Source organism: Numida meleagris, chromosome 1 (assembly GCF_002078875.1).
Source record: "Numida meleagris isolate 19003 breed g44 Domestic line chromosome 1, NumMel1.0, whole genome shotgun sequence".
Lineage (NCBI taxonomy): Eukaryota > Metazoa > Chordata > Aves > Galliformes > Numididae > Numida > Numida meleagris.
Window position 1 is genome coordinate 170459918 of NC_034409.1, and position 7674 is coordinate 170467591.

Below are 7674 nucleotides of genomic sequence, written 5' to 3' on the forward strand. Positions count from 1 at the left end.
ATACACGTTTGTATCATTGTCTCTGCTCTGTCTCTATGCCATGACATACTTTGAACATTAAAAAATATCTTAAGAGACTGGTGACAGAGAAGCACAGAATGACACAAATAACTTAGGGTCAGAAGCTACATATTCAAAAGCTTGTCAACTCAAGCAGAGTGGTGGCAGACTTAATTTAGGCAGAAAAATGTAAGCCATGGAGATACTGTATCTGTGAACTTGAATAAGACAGACAAAGATCATCAGTCAACAGATGGACATCACCACTTCCTTATTTTGTTGATGCCTGCTTATTATTTTGACAAGAGTATCATTTGTCCACTACTGAAGAAAAAGCAATTGGCCCTTATTTAAGTATAATGTACTTCTTTAGTGTACCTTTCTCACTACACCTTGGTTTTGCAGACCCTCTGTTCTCAGTGAAGAATGTTGTACCTGCCCCATTGCCCGCATAAGCTTACAAAGAAAGGAATTATATATCTACTACACACAATAGTAATAGCTTAGAGAGTTTATATGAGATTGTCAGGGTGTCGGCCAGCAAAGTTGCTTTAAGAAATTCCTGCTCTCCCCACTCCACTCATTCCCACCTCAGTGCTGCAGCTGATCATCCCATCATTTGTACAGATGTGACTGTGATGGTAACCTACCATAGAATGCTTGAGTGGTGCTAAAAACCTATCAGATCAAAGGAATAGTTCTTCACTGGTTGCTTTGTTGGTAGTTTTTTAAGCAAGGATGGTTTGTCTGTTAGGTTACAGCCACTCTGTACTCCACTAGTATGCAGACAGCACAACTCCCTGAGCTTCTGAAGGGTGAAATAAGTATTAGTTCATGTGACTTACTTACAAGAAGGGAAGTGAAAGGGTATTTTTGTCCTACAAGTACAGATTTCAAACCAGATTAATTCCCTAATAGCACATATTGAGAACTATGCACATAAAAATCTAGATTTAATTATGCTGCATGTTTTCTTAAACATTTTAATAAATACAGAATATTTGAAGGTAATAAAATAATTGTAGAGGAATATAATAATGTACGAGGCTGTGAGGGAATAAAAGATATGAAAAAATTCTCATAAAAATTTTATCCATTGGATGTAATATTATTATTTGTATTTCAATTTTATACAGATACTTTATCCAGCAGGTTGAAGAGTTTTCATTGCTAATTCATTGGGCTTGTTTGTGTAAAATTAGCCCCAGAAGGACTTTCCTTTTAATCCCTGTATAGAAAGAAAAGATATTTAGCATATGAATTACAATAATTTTGAAGTATAATATTACTTTTAAAATTAAAAAAAAAAGCCTGTTTCATTTCAGGAGAGCTCCATGTTTACTAAATTTAATACATATTTCTCCTTCATCCCAGAAGATAGAAAAAAGAAAACAGTAATTTTACTTTAACTTACTTATACAAACTTGGAACAACATGCTAACCTTTGTACAGGGTAATTTGCCTAGGGAAGTACAAAAAGACAGAAACAAAGAAGCTTTTGCTTAAAGTTCAAGTTATATTTATGCTTCAGGTACTTAAATGCCAAGCTCAAATAACCATGTGGTATCTCTGAGATACAGTCTTCTATCATAGGAAAAAGGAATTAGCGTAAGAACAGAAAGGGTCTCTTCCAACTTGGGATATTCTATAATTCTATGATTAACAGGTAATAAATTCTGAAGATACTTGAATGAAGCCGTACACATGTTGGTCCATTAACAGCAAATCAGCCCATAACATTACGGATTTATTTAGGTGACTATATCATTGTGGTCTCATTTAGCTCTGCTTTGGCAAATTTAAAAATAAGTTCAATTGTATCAATAAGTAAAGTATGACCTAGAACCTGAAGACCAGTGCTTCGTATTGAACTCCTTATTTAAGGACTGATAAAGCAGCTGTGGACTTTCAGGCGATTTTTTCATCCAACCTTTACACCTTTGATGATGAGATTTAATGAACTACTGACCTTCAGTTGATATGGCACATCTGCAAAAACTTCACAGCTTCACTTCAGGTTCTGATGTTGACTTTCCTCCAATGATCTGATAAATACAAAAACCATTCTTATAAACTAAAATCCACAGACATTGAACTTACAGAAACAAAAAAATTCAGAAAGCTCTTAACCTATTGGTTAGCAAGCAATGCAGTCAGAATTGGGCTGTAAGAGCAGAATTATTGAAAATAAATTTAATGCTGCATTTTTGTTAATAAAATCCTACTTTAGAACTCAATATTATGATTTCAAATAGATATGTCCATAGTATCATAGAATCATAGAATCACATAATGGCTTGGGTTGGAAGGGACCCCAAGGATCATCAAGTTCCAGATTTCTTGCAACAGGCAGGGCCACCAACTTCCTGATCTGGTATTAGACCAAGTTGCCCAGGGCCCCATCCAACCTGGTCTTTAATACCTCCAGGTGTTGAATACCTCTTGAATACTTCCAGTATAAACTTCAATGTTATGCAGAAATACTAAAAATAGGTTTAAAGAAGGCATCCAGCAAACCAGCATCACAGAGCTCCACTTGAGCTAACTTACTCTTTTAAGAAGCAAGCTAAACTAGGTCTGGTACCCAAAAAAGACTGAATATAAGTATAAATATCTCTATATCCTATTGTGTGCAGTGTAGACAGGCCCTGAGCATCACCTGATTTTCAGTGCAGCATTATTTGATTTCAATCTGACATCTCTGCATACCACATAGTTAGCCTGCTTTGCTTTCTGCAGTTTAGTCTACACATGGGAGATAAGAAAGTACAAAGAGCAGCAGAAAAGGTTTTATCAATGGTGCCTCCAAGGACACTGAAACTGAAATTCATAAATAATTGAACTGTGATAGCAGCGCTAAACTCAGCCTTGCTTTAATGCTGAGGCCACAGCAACAGCTTAGCAGAAAAGGCAACATGTGTACAAGTTTGAGTGTGGCTCTGAACAGTTCCATAATTTTCTTGGACTTCTCATCTGTATTCCCTGCTGCCTTTAGTCTCCACACAGAAGGCAAGTCCTTCCAGTGAGTGAGCTTCCCCTTTGTTCTCTATGTCTACATAGTCCTCAGCACACAAAGGTCACAGGCAGGGGGATTTTAGGAAATACCATCTCACTAGTAAATGAATATATAATTTTACATACATTTAGAGTGAACTTGTATGCAGTTAGCAGTGAAATCAGTCAAAATGTCCATGTGAGCAACCACCTGCAAGAATGAGAGTAAGTTAAGAATTTGTGACTCTGTTCATGTCAGTACTCTCAAGGCTAAATAACTCAAGAATATATGTGATCTAGCTCCGGAAGTATCTTGAGTGAATAGAAGAGTACTCAGAGTACTCCAGAGAACTCAGCTTCCAAGACGCTCCCTCAGATGACTTAAATGATCCAGAGATGTCACTGGTCATTTAGGCAGCATCTTACATCCAACAGCAAATATCCCATAAAGCTGCTTAGCCCAGATGACTATTTCTCTCATGACAGAGAGGTATCAGTCCAGCACAACTCCATGTGCATAAACTCAGCAGCAGAAATAGCACATCTCCTTCATCTGAGCTACTTACTACCTGCCATAGCTCATCACCCCACACAAATCCCACTCCACCAAAAAAAAAAAGTCCACTTTTTCCAAGGTGATGGTGTCACCATGGAAAGGTCCTTTATAATATCTGCAGCCAGTGCCTGATTCACATCAATAGAAAGTCAACTGCGGAAAGCAGCACAACTGTTGACCTACCCTTCCTTACCCCTTGTAAATGAATACATAGCCCTGCATTTCTGACACCAGTCATGCCCTCTCTATCTTCTGTACAACGAGTAGAAAAGGATGAGAAGATATAAAAAAGCCTGACTGTGGCAGGATTTACTAATATACAAAACACTTCCCATGCTGCATAAAAACCACAGCCCAAATCTACTTTGTATTCTCCTTACTCATACCCATACCTTCCCGTCTCACTTCTCTATGCTCTTTTGCCTCACAGCTCCAGTATTCAGCTGAGTCCAAGCAAACCTTATTTCTTATAAAACATTAGGCATCCAAGGCTGCACATAATTGAAATGCAGGCTTATTTGTAAATGACCCTTTGGGATACTGGACATGCCACAGAAAGCTGGCAGGACCACATGGAGCCAGCCTAGAGCAAAAAGCTTGCAGTGCAAGATTTTGTGAGCATTGGACCATGAGCCAGAGGGAAGAACTTCCCTGGCCCAGACTTCCCAAGCTCACCTGCACATAGGCTGACATTAGGACAGGAAGGATTAGGTCACTGTGAGTAGTATCCTGGCCTGGCCAAATAAACATCTGCAGAGAGGAGGGAGAAAAATGTGATGATATTCTGAAAGGTGTCCTTGTGAAGGACTTCATTAGTGTTCATAAATACATTGCTGAAGAAATGTTTTGGTACGTTCCTGAAAGGAATAAAATTTCTGTATCACTAAAATAAGCTCATTGTTGCATTTCATGACACCAACATAAACATACATTTCCCTCTAGAACAGTTTGAAGAAACTTCTTGTGATTTGAAGCTGAATCTCTTTCCCTATTCAGTGTGTTTACAGATCAGTCTATTGTCATAGAGAAGTTCAATAGCTTGTGCATTTTACATTCAATTACATTTGTGCATTTACATTCAATTGCTTTTTTAATCAAATAAATGAGATTTGGGAGGTTTTCTACTGAAAAGTGTAAGACAATAATTCAATATAAGAGTCAAGGCCTGATGAATCAATGGCAAAGATTCACTTTTTTTTCATTAATATTGCCACAAATTTAAAGGAAGTTGAATATACATATATATAAGAATTTTTCTATTTTTATTTATTGGACTATCTTCTTTATAAATTCCTCAGATTAAAAGAACCATATGTAATACCAGCCTGTCTTGAAAAATGTACACGCACTATCAGGTAAAAAAAAAAAGAGAAGTACTACATTTCATACTCTTTATCTCTATGGCCAAATTAAGCATCACTGATTTGGGCATCTAAACCTAGTAGTCAGACTTCCATATCTATTAGGTGTTCAGGCATTCTTATGCAGCATGTTTCAAAACAGGAGCATGTCATTTAGTTGTCCCAGAGCAGCTAGATTTTTCTGAGCGTCTTTGAAACGCTTTCCTCAAAGCAATGTGAATACTGCCATCTAGCGATTCAATAACAGTATATCCTTAGTCCGGCCCTGTTAAACGTAGTTTGTTTTGGTTTGGGACAGTTTGGAATAGGGATAAAAAAATCCAGTTGCAGTTCTGTTAATTGAAAAAAAGATAAACGCACCATTCACTGTTATATTATTGTAACAATACAATATTGTAAAATGCTATTTTGACAGCAAACTGAAAGGAAGATCAAGTCAAAACTTCAAATTGCTGCACAAGCAATTTGGTGAACAAGCTATTCATAGAATTATATCATAGAATATTTTGGGTTGGAAGAGATCTTTAAGATCATCTGGTTCCAACACCTTGCTATAGGCAGGGACACCTCCCTCTAGACCAGATTGCTCACAGCCCCATCCAGCCTGGCCTTGAATGCCTCCAGGGAGGGGGCATCCACAAGCTCTCTGGGCAACCTGTTCCAGTGTCTCACCACCCTCACAGTAAAGAATTTCTTCCTAATATATAGTCTAAATTTATCCCTCATGAATGACTTATTTTACAAATGTGAGATCTTATTTTCAAAGGTATATCTATGCCTTTAGTTGAATGGGGCAACTAATATATATAATTTAAAACCTACACATTTGTAAATTGAACTTTGGATCCTCCTTCCAGCCTGAGATTAATCCACAAAGGATCAGGTTTTCTACAGAACACTTTGTCTAACAAAGATTTTTATTATTATTCCATGAATTGTTTGGAAACTGTATATATAGAGTGTCAATTGAACACTCAGTTTTCAAACTGTACTATTTGAGTTCTGCCTTAGGCCATATTGAGGCACTTTTGGATGTGTATCATTGCATACTCAAGATGTTTACCCAGCAACCGTGCTACTCAATTCCTCTTTGGGTGATCAAAAGTTGGAGACACATGCTCAGGACTTGCCCAGAGAGAGAGAGGGCCATGGATGGCTGAGCACAAAGAGTTGGAACTAGTAGAGCTGATTTCCACACGCTGTACAGAACATAATACACAGAGTAGTGCAATGTCAGACTGTTGTTTGAGATTACCCAAAGGATAACTAGATTCTTTCTGGCTGAGCTCCTGCACATTGATTTGAGGAATTCATTTATATTTCAAAACAAATTGAGTCTTGTGACTCTTTCAACTTTCCTTCCTAGGGGTGACATGGCATATGTCACCTAGTTAAACAATCAATCTCACTTCTTAGTACAAAGGTACGTATGAGCAAAGCTATCCACTTCCCACCTGAGGAAGAAAAAGCCTACATAAACTAGCACACACACAGTGGGATTCCAACTAGAAGCAAAATCTACCCAAAGACAGACAAATCTTAAACATAAAAGCAAGGAAATCTACATAAACAAATGTCTCATAGCTAGTGTTTCCTACATCCTTACCAAACTTAAAACACAAAATGACATATACTCCTGCACAGGACTAGTTCACAGAATTGTCTAGTCAAAAAACTGACCAACACCAGATTCATCAAAGGAAAATGCAAAAAAAAACATACGTTGCGACTTATGGAATAACAGCCCTTAGATCCTTAATTCAAGCAACAGGAGACTTGTCTCAATTTCAAGTCATGAAGGGTTAAGACAACACACGGCACAGACAGAACTGCCACATGCAGGGCTCCAGACTGCTTCATCAAAATCATTAGGAAAGCAGATGTTCCCCCATGTTTTCTGTTATCAGAATCTTGATGACAGTTGTCCTGACATGTAGTATATCACAAGGCCCAAATTCTGCCAGTATTTTTGGAAAAGCATGCTTTGAAGTGTAGTGCTTTTGTACACATACAGAGACACACATAGAGCTGACTGAAAGTTACAGCTTCCTGTTAAAAGATGATGGAACCACACACCATAAAATGACTACGTCAATTTATCATAGATGCTGAACCACTTGGACATTAAGAAGCAATAGCAAAAGCAATGCTTCCTATCATTAGAGCTATACTTATTTTTCAGTTTTACACATCACTGCTTGATGGTGGTGTGAGCTGCAAAAAGCTTGAAGACAAACAAGGGGTTATCTTTCACATTGCCAGAAAAAATAATTTATGGCGAAGTGATAACAGCGTGTGGACATCTGTTTCTCCCAAACATCAGGAGCAGTAAGAAAATGTTTTATAATGGATACAATGTGAGATATGCTGCTTCCTAATTCTGCATTTTTAATTTTCTGTGTGGCCGCTCACTCTAAAAACAAACAAACAACTGGATAAATTGCATAATTCTGAATTACTTAATAATTACATAAAACTTCACTCCCAGACTTGTAAAGCCTTTTGCTTCTTAATTTATTTCATTTTATTCTTTGTCAGCAGCATATTTTGCACCTTTGGTGTGAAAAAAAAAAAAACCCAGCAAATACATTTCAGCTAGTCTCTGTAGTCTGACAGTATGTCAAATCATTCTTCTGATTCTGGAAAACATAGAGCTGCTATCTCACAAAGCTACTCCAAGTGCTACACAGGGGCATGATAGAATAATATATCGGCATTTTAATTTATTTTTCCTCTGAACAAGCAGCATCTCAATATTGTCAG

At 37.4% G+C, this 7674-nt stretch overlaps 1 long non-coding RNA gene across 1 annotated transcript; it reads right to left on the minus strand.

Moving 5' to 3' along the window:
• Nucleotides 1104-4311, minus strand: LOC110393367. The gene is made up of 4 exons (XR_002434976.1): nt 4226-4311; nt 3142-3205; nt 1970-2045; nt 1104-1228 (listed from the first exon to the last, which is right to left on the minus strand). It is a non-coding gene; the product is annotated as an uncharacterized LOC110393367 (long non-coding RNA).